The sequence below is a fragment of the Leptonychotes weddellii genome, chromosome 2 (assembly GCF_054177405.1).
Source record: "Leptonychotes weddellii isolate Sample4059 chromosome 2, ASM5417740v2, whole genome shotgun sequence".
Lineage (NCBI taxonomy): Eukaryota > Metazoa > Chordata > Mammalia > Carnivora > Phocidae > Leptonychotes > Leptonychotes weddellii.
In genome coordinates, this window is record NC_138370.1 from 84942789 (window position 1) to 84957876 (window position 15088).

The window sequence follows — 15088 nt, forward strand, 5'->3', positions numbered from 1 at the left end:
CTTGATAACTTTGGGTATGGCAATCACTTCTAAGATTCAACACCGAAGGCATGGCCCTCAAATGATAAGCTTTAGTTCATTAAAATTAATTCACTAAAAACTTCTCTGCAAAAGAAAATGTCAAGAGAATGAAAAGACAAATCACAGACTGGGAGAAAATATTTGCACAAGACACATCCGATAAAGGACTGTTAAGCAAAATATACAAAGAACTCTTAAAATTAAACAATAATAAAAACTAACAGCTCGATTTGAAAATGGGCTAAAGACCTTGACAGAAACCGCATCAAAGAAGATAAACAGCAAATAAACATGTGAAAAGATGCTCTGCATCAAATGCCATCAGGGAAATGTAAATTGAAACAATGCAGTATTGCTACATACCTATTAGAATGGCCAAAATCTGAAACATTGACAACATCAAATGCTGACAAGAATGTGGAGCAACAGGAATAATTATTCACTGCCTCTGGGAATGCAAATAATACAGCCATTTTGGAAGACAGTTTGGAGGTTTCTTATAAAGCCAAGCATATTCTTACCATACAATCCAACAATCATGCTCCTAGATTTTTACTTAAATTAGTTGCAAACTTATGACGACATAAAAACCTGCACACGGATGTTTGTAGCAGTTTTATTCATAATTGCCAAAAGTTAGAAGAAACCAAGATGTCCTTCATCAGGTGAATGGATAAATAAACTGTGGTACATCCAGATAATAGAATATTATTTAATGCTAAAAAGGGAATGAGCTTTCAAGCAATGAAAAGACCCAAGGAAACTTAAATGCATATTACTAAGTGAAAGAAGCCAATATAAAAGGCTACATGGTTCTTTAAAAAGCAGAACTGTGGAAATAGCAAAAAAAATTAGTGATCGCCATGGGGTGGGGTGGGGAAGATGGATAGGCAGGTTACAGTGGCATTTTAGGAGAGTGAAACTCTTCTGTATGTTACTATAATGATGGACACATCTCATTATATATCTTTCTAAATCCATAGAATGTACCACACACCAAGAGTGAACTCTAGTGTAAACTATGACTTTAGGTGATTATGATGTGTCAAGGTAGGTTCTATCAATTGTGACAAACGTGTCACTGTGGTGGGGATGTTGATAATGAGGAATAATATGCATATGCAGGAGGAAGGGTTATGTGTGAAATCTCTACCTCTCTGTCAAATTTAGTTTCACAACTAAACCTCCTCTAAAAAATAGACTTGTAAAAAATAAATTGAAATAATAAAATGATAAATTGATTGCCTGAGGCAGGGCTATTATGTTGAGGGGCATGACAGAAGTTTCCAAGTGATGGAAATGTTCTATGTTTTAATTGTGCTGAGGGTTACATGGGTATATAATCAGTCAGTGTAGTACAATTCAGATTTGTGCATTTTATAATATGCAAATTATACTTTTCCTCTTAGATTGTTGATTTTTAAGCTAAAAAAATGTAATTTCCAAATCAAGAAAAACTATAATAGCCTCTGTGAGATAAGAGAGGTGGATGCTCTTTGAATGAATGGTGTAAAATAGGCAGAAAATGAAAAAGGATAGGGACTGGTGTAAAAGTAGGACATTTTCTCCTGGTACCAGCCATGTTTTCAATATTTTTTTTTGACCATGTTTTCAGTATCATAGCTCTCTTCCCAGAAATAGGCAATATTACTCAAAAATAAATAGGAATTGAATTTTAGAGGAGGAATGTGCAATGGAGGACCCTGAAGCTTACGATTATCAGCTCCATGTTAAATCCACCTGGTATTTATATTTCTTGTGAGTTGAAATAAGAATTGCATAAAGTTCTATTCTGTGAAATCTAATATAATGGAATCCACCTTGTTCAGGTTTTTATTTAAAATGTGCTTATGGCCGTATTTGTGGTATGATGAGAATGATTTCAAATAATGATTTTAAGTTTAGTTTTATTTGCAAATAAAAAAAAGAGTTAAAGAGGGAGAAAGGAGAAGTTTACTCAAGCCAATTTTCAGTGTTGTAGTCTAGGAATTAAAAAGAGAAATCAATGGGAACTGGTTTGTGATTTTTTTTTTCCTTTTCCAAACAATTGCATCATTTATTTAACCCCATTGCTAATCCTGTTTAAAGTTTTTCCTTGATGTGATGCACAAAGGACTTCAGGCTTCTCTTTTCTAATCTAGAGAATAAAAGTTCTCTAACACGACATAAATGAAATATTTTCAATGAAATTCTAAAATATGGTGAGATAAATGGAGCACTATTTTACACAACAGAATCATCCTTATATTAAGGCATTTCTCTGATAGCATAGAAATTTGTGCAGCAAAATGGGAGCTAGAGAAAAATAAGAGAGCACAAACCACTATTTTAGCTACTACTATGAGTTCAAGTCAACTAAAAAAGGGAGTAAAAAGAGATCTCAATGACATATTGCTTATAAAGAAGTTTTGGAAACCAGGAATTGAGCATTGGTAAGTTTGAGATGTGAACTAATGTTTTCTAACACAGACCTTGAAAATAAAATGCTGAACTATATTGAATAATATATATATATATATATATATATATATATACAACTTGTGAAAAACAATCATTGATTGTAATTACTACTAAACTTTAAAGCAGTTACTGCTAAACTTGAAAAATAAACCAAATTGGAAAAACCACTCTTGGAAGAGTGGATGGTAATCCACATTATAATCTGTGATAGTTCCCACCTACCTCGAAGTGTTTTCTCCGTTCTCCTTCCTGGATTCCCCAAACAACTTAAATGTCTGAGATGTCTGAGATGTCTGAAAAGTCCTTGTATTGGGTTGCCAACTTTGATGTATTTGAGTGGAAGTTGGCCCAGAACCTCAAAGTAACTGTTTCATTTCATCTTTCATTTGCAAAAAACCCCAAACGAATGGACACATTCTACTAGGGTAGAGAGAAATAGAATATGGGAACCCTGGAGTAAGGTATGGCCCTTGATGTTCAGCACATTGGCAGCAACATATTTAGCAGTTTAAATGTTATTCTTACTGTTGACACCCAGACCTTAAAGAAATTAATTATAAAGCAAACAGTTTACAACACTAGGATAAAAGTATGTCTGGTCTAGTCTGGCCTAGAATAAGAAGATAAGATTGTAGACATCAGAGCACCCTAGGAAGTTGCTTGGGCCAAGAGGAAGGAGAGTCATGAAGACCAAATGGATCCACGTCATGTTTTTATCTCTGAGTGACTGTGCTAAGCGTTTATGGATGACATCACTTTAAATGTGTTTTTGAATTTTTAGTTGTGTTTACAGTGTGTGGACCATATTTAACTTGATATTTTTTCTTTAGAAAACAAAGAATGCTTATTGACTACATAGAAAAGAGAGTTCAAATGAAAGAAAAAAAATGATTTTTTTTATTATCTTATTAAGAAAACAAAAGTCAGAGACCTTCCAAAGGAGTGAAAAAAAGGTAGTGGATTAAGCCACAGTACGTTTAAAATGTGATTGTAACTGAAAACAAACTGGGCCTTGCATACATTTTCTTATCCAGAGCCTTTCCTGTGAAGAGCAGCTTTCATTGTTTTATTTTCTGATCCGCTGATTTAATTAAATGCATCTGCCAAGCTAAAGGGAACTTTAAAATTATAAATACACAGAATGCTGAGAAATTCACTTGCTCATCAAGCATATTTTGCCATCTCCCCCCACATGGTAGGCTTATGAAAAGAAACTACATCTGGGTGATTCATCTTCTAAAGTCTTACTGAGAAATTATCTTTTTTTCTCTTTATACAATACAAACACACATTTCATAAGAAAATATGTAATAGCATATTCTTTTGGCATGTACTCGTTTGAAACTGGGACAACAAAGCTTAGCACCAATATGAAACAGGTCACTGAAACAGTTCTTACAAGATGTCCTTGCTCTCCAGTTCAGTAGAATTACTAGATTTTAATTTTTCCTGAGTCAACACAGTTCACTGACTCCAGCATTTTTATTAGCTAAATGGGATTTTTTGAGAAGATTGATAGTCCTTTAAAAGAATCTTTACTTGTAGCAATTAGCATAGCAATGTGCCCAAGAATTCTCTGCTCTGAACAGGCCAGTCCTGACCCATGCTGTGCCACTCTTTCCTGCAGGGGATAGTCTAGCAAGATGGATACTTTATGCTGTGAAAAATACGAACTAGTCATCAGAGATCCAATAGGAAGTGTCACCAAAGAAAACAAAAACATTGCCTCATTGTACATATCAAAACTATTTTTACTCAAATAATACTATTGTGAAACATGAAGGACCAAATTCCATAAGCCATGTCCTTGTAAAATAAATGAATCATTTCTCTTTACAATATACAAGAACACTGATAGATTCTTTAAAATAGGTACTTTAACATGATTTCTTTCAAAACTGGCTTATTCAACATGTTTTTTAAACACCATAAAAGATCTCATTAGTCAGACTCACCCTATAAAATTATAGTTATAAATGATTTTCATTGCAGGCATCTCTTCCCTCAGTGAGAATTTTTAAGGTATTTTGGGTTATTATTGAAAACCTCTTCCTCCTTGGCAGAGAGGAGCTGGCTCACATACAAGTAAAGTAACAGCATGTTTTTGCATAGAAATAGGGAAGGGTTGTTGCTACAACTCTGCCTTATAAGTTATAATTCTACACTAAAATACTTCACCAGAAGGACATGCCCATCATATCTTTTCTAGGGCAGTGGATCCCAGACTTGATTTGATTGGTTTCTGTAGTTAATCTCAAGTAAAAACCAAGAATAGTGCCTTCTGCATAGAAGAGGCTTGACATAAATGTGTTCAGTATATCGGTATACCAAAATTCCCCTGTCCTATACCCTCCCCATGCCTTGTATCTACAAGGATTCCTAAGAAATCTTGGATGGGTCTTAAACACCTCTTGCTTTGATAGATTTGAGAAACTGTAAATGTACTAATGAGAGAAATGTTGAAGTTACATGGGTAAAAGTTGGGAGACGATGTAGTGAAGTTCCTGAAAAGATGGTGGAAGAACTAGCTTTACAAAGAGGAATACCTATTTCCATTCTGTAGTGGATGGAAGTAAATCTTGACACATTGACAGGTGAATTGGGGTGGGGGGCGGGTGGTACAGAAAAGGAAAAAAAGAGTTGATGTGGCATCTATCTGACAGCTTTTATTTTTTCTGTGAAATATGAAGTTAGCTTATACTTGTAAATTTTTTTCAGCTCTATCAAGGTATAATTGACAAAATTATATATATTTGAAGTGTACAAAGTGATGTTTTGACGTATGTATACATTGGAAAATGATTACCACAGTCAAGCTAATTAACATATCCATCATCTTACATAGTGACCATTTGTGTGTGTGTGTGGTGAGAATACTTAAGATCTACTCTCTTAGTAACTTCAAGTACACAATACATTATTACCTAGAGTCACCATGCTGTACATAAAGTTTTCAGAACTTTATTCAACTTATAACTGAAAGTTTGTATTCTTTGACCAACATCTCTCCCCATTCCCCACCACCCATCTCCTGGTAATTACCCTTCTATTATCTTTTTCTATGACTTTGACATGTTTTAGATTCCATAGATAAGTGATAGCATGTAATATTTATCTTTCTCTGTCTGGGTTACTTCAGTTAGCATAATGTTCTCCAGGTTCATTCATGTTGAAACAAATAAACAAATGTCAGGCTTTTCTTCTTTTTTAAGGCTGAATGATATTCCTGTGTGTGCATTTTTTACCCATTCATCCGTCAATGGACACTTAAGTTATTTCCATATCTTGGCTATTATGAATAATGCGGCAATGACATGGAGTGCAGATATCTCTTTGGGATAGTGACTTCATTTCCTTTTAATATATACCCAGAAGTGGGATTGCTGGATCATATGGTAGCTCTACTTTTAATTTTCTGAGGAAACTCCCTACTGTTTTCCATACTGACTGTGCCAATTTATATTCCCACCAATAGTGTAAAAGGATTCTTTTTTCTTCACATTCTTGCTAACTAAAAATGAAGGAGGATGAAGTAATAAAATGACTTAAGAAGAATGGAAAAGATTTTAAACAGACTAAAAATAGGTTGGGACATGATTTCAAAGTGTCATAAATAACAGTATAAAGACGGAATTTCTATAACAAAGAGTGAGTCATTTCATTTGAGATCTGAATATTAACTGTGGGATTTGCAATTAAAAAGTCATTGATGATCTTGACAACCATTTCACTAAGGGTGGAAGGCAAGTTGTAATAGATTTAGGAGTAACAGAGTGGAAAAATGGGAGTACAGAGGTAGATTCAGAAAGTGAGGCCCCAAAAACTATGCAAACTGTTTGATTCATAATTTCTACTTCTGGAAATATATTCTGAAATCAAATTCAATCTGCCCTGAAGTTTAGACCCATGCAGTATCATTAACCAAATGGAAAAAGAAAACTAATTTTACCAATCTGTGCAAGCATAATATGATCAGCAGTGTAGGACTGTTTGGTAAAAGCTCAACAGGAGAAAATGACTTCACCTCAGGCTGAAGTGAAGCCTCCTATCCTTATAAGTGAATGTGTTTTAGGACTTGCAGTCCTTTAGCAGTGCATGGGTGGGGGGTGTAGGGCGAGTTAGTAAGGGTAAGAGAGCATGATAAAGTGAGAACCTTGCAGCAAGACGCAAAGAGACAAAGAGAGAAAGAGAGAGAGGGAGAAAGAGGGCACCTGGATCTCCTGTCTCGTTACAAGACAGGCTGACACGGAAAACTTAAAGAATGGTCAACCTGGCCACTAGAATGCAGGGAATCATGGAAGTACAATTGTACCCACTGAGCCTATAAGGATTATAAGCTCCAGGAAGACAAGGATTACTCACGGTTTTCTTCACCATTGTAACCCTAGCACAAAGCCTGACACAATGAATACTCACTGAATTAATTGATTAAAGAAAGAAACAATGTCAGAAAAAAAACCCAAAAAACCTGCTTCAAAATGTCCTGCCTTGACTAAGAAGATAGGAAACATAGGCAGGGCTGAGAAAGAACAATGATGCACAAGTACACTTAATGCAATTATTTTCAATTGCCCTTCATTATGAGTATGACAGTATTTATTCTAATCAGCCAATGACCATAGTTTAGCGGTCGGTAAATATTTTTAATTTTTCCCCTGGGTAAGGGTTTAAGTGAGAAGTTAAGCTTAGAGAGGGAAAAATGTCACCTTGTCATCAGCAATATCTCATTTTTTAAGTAACATTAATTATCAAATTTGTTATACAATGATTTTTATAGTAATATCTCATGCTTTTAACACTATTATCACCTGCTCTTTCCCAATTTTCTGAAAACAGTATTGTTTATAACTTTGAAATAAACATTTTAAATAATGGTGAGTATTGGATATAAATAATTTTGAGGGATATTTTTATGAATTCCTTTACATTTAGAAATATTCCCAATACATGGTATTCAAGATGCATGTTGTTCAAGATGTATGTTATTCTAGCCAATTTATCCCTTTTACCTACCTTTTGTGTTAGATTATTCTTCAAAGAATACTTTGATATGGTCTCCATAACTTGTAGAGGAGGGGACCTAAATTCATGTAAAATCTTCATGTATTCAACATATTTATTGAGCACTTACTATGTCCTGCACTGCTAGGTATAGAGGATAAAACAGTGGCAAATTCCAACACGTTCTCATGAGTCTAATATGGAGGAATGATGTTAATCAGATAATTACATTACTGATTCTATATAAAAATATTGAAGGAAAGGAACCTGTCCTAAACTTCTGCCTCAAGGAAGGCTGACAGTGGAAAATAACAAGTAAACTGGTATATAACGGGAGAACAAGAGACCAGGCGATAACGCTCTATGCAGAGGGAAAATCTTTGCAAAGGCCTTTTAACAGAATGAATTATGGTGCTTACCTTAATTGGTGCTCACAACTCTTTTGTAGCCTCTATGACTGGTGCCCTTGGAGTTACTCACTGGCCGCCTTTCGGGGCTGATGATGATGGCCCTGGAGGCAGGACTGGAAAGAATGACCACAGTACAGGGAGAAGTCGGAGTGGTAGACAGGCGTTAACCTATGTTGAGTTTATAAGTCATTTTAAGTATTATTGTTTATTTCAGCACTTTAAACTGTGAAGTCACACAGATTTAGAAAGGTCGTTCTAACTGTAGTGTGGAGAACAGAGTGGAGGTGGTACAGAGTGAAATCAGGGACAGCGGGTAAGCAGTTAGGGCAATTGTGCGGTTGAGAGACTGTGGTGGCAACGGAGGTAAAAGTAGCCTCATGAAATCACAAGGAGAGAATGGCTCGTAAACTTTTTTCAGTTGCCCTTCCAATCTAACCTTTAATCTCCTCCGTAAATCACTACCAGGTTGCTATATACTTCTCCTCTTGAGCACCTTCCAGTGTTGATCTAAAACAAAGGTATATGTAGGCTATTACAATGGAGCAATAAAGTACCCAGACTGGATTCAGACTATTCAGTTTCAAATCCTCTGGCACCTTGCGTAATTATGGGGAAGTTCCTTAACCCATCCATGCCTCCGTTTTCTCGTTGGTAAAATAGTGAAAATAGTACTTACTTCAGAGAATTGTTGTGATGATAACTAAAATAACGTACTTTTAGGATCTAGTACAATTCCTAAGTAAAAGCTCGAGAATTAGGTTTTATATTAATAAAGGATGAAGTTTGATTTATAAAAAACTAAGGCAAACATCTGAATCATTTCAGCATCGTATTATTTCATAATTATTTTAGGACAAAGTGAATATTTTACTGTGTACTCTATGGGATCCTTTATTTTAAGAGACTAAAACCAAGGTACTTTCTTCCATTAAAAATCATATCATTGGGGCGCCTGGGTGGCTCAGTCGGTTAAGCGACTGCCTTCGGCTCAGGTCATGATCCTGGAGTCCCGGGATCGAGTCCCGCGTCGGGCTCCCTGCTCGGCAGGGAGTCTGCTTCTCCCTCTGACCCTCCTCCCTCTCATGCTCTCTGTCTCTCATTCTCTCTCTCTCAAATAAATAAATAAAATCTTTAAAAAAAAAATCATATCATTTATATATATATATATTTTTTTTTCATATTGCTTATATTTTTATTCTAACGTCCCTGACAAAAAGTTTTGACACCAGGATATAATATATTTGGATACCAAAGAACCTGCCTTAACTGTAGATAATTAATACCTTGATATATCCTTCAAAGTTAATTGTATTAATTGTATTTAAAATTCTGACTTATATCTCCAAAATAAATGTGACATGAATGTAAACTTAGCTATCATGGAGAAATAAAGCTTATGACTTGATAATAGTAAGATTTATAGAGTTCATTAATGGTGTAAAATTACTTAAGAGTATTTCTGGTCGGGCGCCTGGGTGGCTCAGTCGTTAAGCGTCTGCCTTCGGCTCAGGTCATGATCCCAGGGTCCTGGGATCGAGCCCCGCGTCTGGCTCCCTGCTCCGTGGGAAGCCTGCTTCTCCCTCTCCCACTCCCGCTGCTTGTGTTCCTGCTCTTGCTATCTCTGTCTCTGTCAAATAAATAAATAAAATCTTTAAAAAAAAAAAAAAGAGTATTTCTGGTCTATAAGATGGGAGACACAGATACAATGTTGTCTAATTCAACTATTGTGGCATAAAATATATTCACTTTTTATTGAAGTATAATACTTCTTACTACTATGAAATAATTTTTGTTAAGTGCATTAAAATTTACTTAATCATTCTAGGGCACTCTTTCATCTTTCTCTTTAGTAGATATAAATTTTAAGGATATTGGGATAACAAAAATGATGATAATCATTATTAAAAAAGCCAACTCAATTATCGTCATCATTGAAAATGGATATAAACATTTTTTAAAGTGTCACATTTAGAAAGTACAGAATGTGTGGGTGCATGTTTTTATTTTCATGAAACAATAAATTTAGGCATAATCTAGCATTCTGTGTTTAGTGTTGGTTACTAATTTTACTTTTTCTCACTAAGGAAATAAAAAGTCTGGCTATATTATTATTAATTCATGTTAAAATTTTTATTCGTGATTATTCATTTGTATTGAACAAAGACAATGTTTAATGCCGCTTTTACACTTCAGGGGGTGATTTAACAATTACCAACAATGGAATATATGACTTAAAATTTAAGAAATACAAGGGTGCCTGGGTGGCTCAGTCATTAAGCATCTGCCTTTGGCTCAGGTCATGATCCCAAGGTCCTGAGATTGAGCCCCACATCGGGGTCCCTGCTCAGCGGGAAGCCTTCTTCTCCCTCTTCAACTCCACCCTGCTTGTGTTCCCTCTCTCACTGTTTCTCTGTCAAATAAATTAAAAAATCTTTTTAAAAAATTTAAGAAATACAGAGGTTTCCTTTCCTATAATGCATATTAATTTATTCCTTAATCCTTTTTCACAAGAATTTATCATGTACCTATTGAATGACTTTGTGAAATATATTCCACTAGGTTCTAAAAGTTACATGTTAAAAAAATCTCTATCCCCAAAGAATCTAATGGCAAAGTAGACAAACACAATGCACTGCTTTCATGGAATAGGCATAACACATATAATGTGGAGGGAGAAGAATGAATAGCGAAGATAGCTGGAGGAAATTAAGAAAGATTCCACAAAGAAACTTAAAGCTAAAGGTTATGTAGTTTTTCTGGTCAACAGAAATTGTGAAAAGGAAGTATTCTAAATAGAATGCTTCCAAAAGTACGGAAGTATAAAGAGCTCAAGCAATTCAGTATGTACAAAGTATATATGGGGAAAAAAGTCAAGAGGTAATTTAGATTGCTAGTTAAGTGCCATATCATGAAGGGCTACACAAAGCCTACCTCCTACATAGATAGGTTCAGAGCAGCCAAGGGAGGAAAAAAATTAACAAAGGAGCATGATGATCAGGTTTTTTTGTATTCAAAATACCACTTTTGCAATAGTATAGAAGATAGAATTACAGAAGGTTGAGACTGGAAGTAGGAGGACCAGAAGAGAGAGGTGAGAATCTGAACTAAATAGTAATGCTGAAAAGGAGAAAGCAGGTATAAAAAATATTTAGGAAAAAAAATAGAATTTAATATGAAGAGTAAAGAAAAGGAAAAAGTGTGAGGTGATTCCTAGGTTTTTGACTTGGGGCAACCAAGTGGATAATGTAGCTAAACAGTAAGAAGGAATCCAGGAGGAGGAACAGATTTGTGTGGGATGGAAAGATATGTTCATTTGAATTAAAATGAAAATATCATGTTGTGGGTATATTAAGTGAAGTTGCTTTTTATAAAAGTGGCTCTGTGGTTCTCTGTATTAGTCATAGTACATTTATTTATTCAACATTCTTGTTGAGGAACAACAATGCCAAGGTAGGGTAATGGGTGAGGGTGGGTAGTAATGACTAGTAATGGATGTGCATGGTCCCTGCCTTTCAGCAACTTATAACTGAGCAGCAAAGTGGCAGTAAATTGCACAAATAGTTAGTTTGTATCATAAAATATTACTTTGAGAATTCAGATAAGAGAGCAATTATATACAGTGGCAAGTCTCAGTAAATATACTTCTTTTAAAAAATGGAATTTAAATTATATCTGAAAGAAAGAAAAGATTTTGATGGAAAATGTGGGGAGGGCATTCCAAGAGTAGAGAAGAGAGTGGGCAGAGAAGGCAAACCATACGGAAACACCATGTGGTGTTAGTTTGACTGATATGGCAATTGTATTTAAAATAGTAATGAGCAGTAATATTGGAAAACTATCATCTGACCTCAAAAGAAGCCAGGGAATTATGATTCAACTTAGTAGTAATGGGAATCTACTGAGAGTTTCTGAGAAGGGAAATGAATGACCTACCAGAGCTATTCTTACTAAGATTAATTTTCAAGCTGGTTCAGTGGGGAAACCATTTAAGGTTATCAGGGCTTACCTAGAAAAAGATCAGCTGGTGTGGGGGGAAAAAAGACAATGGGAAGACCAATCCATGGCATTTGTCCAATTGTTGGAATTGACAGAACTGAAATAAATGACGGCACTGAAATTTTAAACCAATATTATTGGATGTATTTTAGTGACATTAAAATTGGGAAGACAAAAAGATGCTTATTTTAGGAGAAAATAATGAAAGGCTATAGATGAATGATGTTGCCTAGCAGTCTTCTGCAAATAAAAAACTAAAAGTCAAGAAAGAGGTTAGGCCCGGATTTATAGATTTGCAGGCTGATAAAAATCAGTGATATAGGATCTTCATTGCAAAAATGAAGATTCAGTCTTCCTGATGTATTCTGAGTCATCTATTTATGTTTGTCCTACTTCTGGTGACTGAACTCTGTAGGGGCAGAGGTATCTCTGCATCCCAAGCACCTAGAACATAATATGGGCTCAATGTTGAATGTTTGTTCAGGCTCTTTTGGTTGCAAGGAGCAGTCACTTAAACAAGCTCCGGTAAAGGAGGTTTAATATAAGATTCAGTAAGAGACATGAGGCTTACACAGAAATATATGAGAAAGATCCAGAATAGAATCAGTACATATGGGGATTGGAACTAGATTCAAGGCAGGAATAGGGACTTCAGAAGTGAGAATTTACGGTCCTTCCCTTTAGAGACAAGCAAGGCATGTAATCCCACTACCTTCTTTCCCATTCCTCCTTTTTGAGTCTTTTCTTTTTTGTTTCAACTACAATCTAATTTTATATTTCTTTTTTTCTCTACATCATGATTATTGATAGTTTCTATGTTCTTATACTTCTGCTTTAACATGACCCATCATGATTCTTATTGGAATTCAAGGTCTCTCTACATTCTTTCATTTATAGTTCCTGCTGTACCTGCCTGAATTTCTCTGTAGATCTGAAGACTGTTCCAGAGTATTCAGCAATGTTGGCCCAACTCATCTCAGTTTTTGCAGAGCTTTTCAGTCTTGTTCACCTTTAGGCTTTCTGGCCAATCTATCAATTTCCTTACCTGGGTTAGCTGCTCATTCCTGGTCCAGTCAGTGAAGTCTTATGGGTGGATGGTGGGGGGTTCGTGATAGAAAAAACAGCCACCTAGTGCTATGTTTTTATTATAAGCTATGCATGACATTGACGTGTTTCGTATAAACACAATTTTTCCCATTAAGTGTGAATTGTTAATAGTATACATGTTTAACTCAAAATGATTTATCATATAAATATTATTTCACTGAAAGCAACATAGAAACAGGACTATAATTCTATTAAATGTTCTGAAAAATAAATGTATTTGTTAAAGTACAAAAGTTCTTCACTGTGTACATTTGAAATATTTCAGAAACTCATCAAATGTTTACTCTTAATAAACTGCTATGATCATATTAAATTTATAAAGTTAAGTTGGATGTAATTGGTGGCAAAGCATTTTTTAAAAAAGATTTTATTTATTTGAGAGAGAAAGAGTGAGTGAGAGAGAGAGAACACAGAAGTGGGGAAGGGCAGAGGGACAGGGAGAAGCGGACTCCTCAATGCGGGGCTCGATTCTAAGACCCTGGGATCATGACTTGAGCTGAAGGCAGACGCTTAACCAACTGAGCCACCCAGGGAACCCCTGGTGGAAAGGCATTTTGTTTGATTTCAACCTGCAAGTCATAGAATAGAGTCTTTTTTATGGAGGGGCTTTATTTCATGACATAATCTACCAATATTCTTTTATTATTTTATCAGTATGTGCTTTCTTTTTTGTTATAGGATAAGCTGCTTTAAATCAAGCAGTAAGTTTTCAATTAACATTTTATTCTCCCACAAAGTTTAATAGAATTGAGAGTAGAAAATTAAAGGAATGTTGTTGGATAGTTGATTGATTTCAGTTTCTATAAATTTATACCTCTCAAAGTTTAAAAAGTTTGAAATCTAAACTTTAAGAGATTTGTTATTTTTGTGTATATGTATATGGGCATTCACATGCGTGCCTGCCCACCTACACCCATGTGCGTGCACACACCCACACACATTATTAAATGCCTGTACATTATAACTAATGTCTTTTACCCCTTAGTCCACATAAAAGATAAGAGAATTGCTGTAGGGAAATTTCATAATTAAGTGCATATATGTAATCGCTCTTTCCTATCTCATACTATTTGACATTTATTTTTTTTATACTTAAAAATGTTAAGTTATATAAATAATAGAGTAAGAGTAAGATCCTTTAGACTTTTCTGTTGACTCATTCATAATAGCATGAAAGGATCTAATTACATTTGTAATTATCTTTTTTCTTTTTAATTTATGTGGCGTCAATTTATGTTTCTGTTAATTAACTCTCAAGGGCTAATAGCACACTCATAAAGATAGCCAGAGTTTCACTGTCTACTTTCAATATGTATATGTGGATATTGAAGATTAGAATCCAATTTTTGTATTTATTAAGACATAATTGCTTTTTCCTATTCTTTCACTTTCACTTTCTTCATGGTAGCAGTACAATCAAAAGGGAAGAGAGAAATGAATAAATAAAGGAAATAAACATATTTTTAAACCATTTTAGTTGCCACTCTGAAACTATTATTTATGAAAGAATCAATGACCTTGTGATATTTCCACACCCCTTGAAGATCCATTGTGGGCAGGCATTGAGCAGGCTCTGGTAATACTGAAATGAATAAAAACAATTTCCTGTCTTTCAAACGTTTACAATCTAGGTGGGGAAGACAGATTTGCAAACAATTAAATGAAATAAAGTGTTACAAATCCCATATTAGAAATTCAGCATATAAAAACACTTAGCCTTCAAACGCAGTGTGCATGAAATGTGATTTTACTTTTTCTGTAATTCCACCTATTTCTATTGTGCCTCCCATTCTGCTTGATAATAGAACTTTAATCTCAGAATCAGTCAATTTAGAATAGCCTCAGGAAAATTTTTGAATTCCCTTGGTCTATTCATAGTTCACACTCCCCCTGATCCTTAGAATTATCTCAATGTTCTAAGGGATCTCTCAGCACCCAGATAGAATGGAGGAAGAAGCAGAGGGGAATAGAAAGGGGACAGTTTATTAATGGTTGTTATCCTCCAAATTGCACTGGTCCCTGCTAAAATGTTCATATTCCCATTGGTTCTCTAGTTATTAGTCCATTCAAGCCTCTGTTTTTTCCTTTTTAAT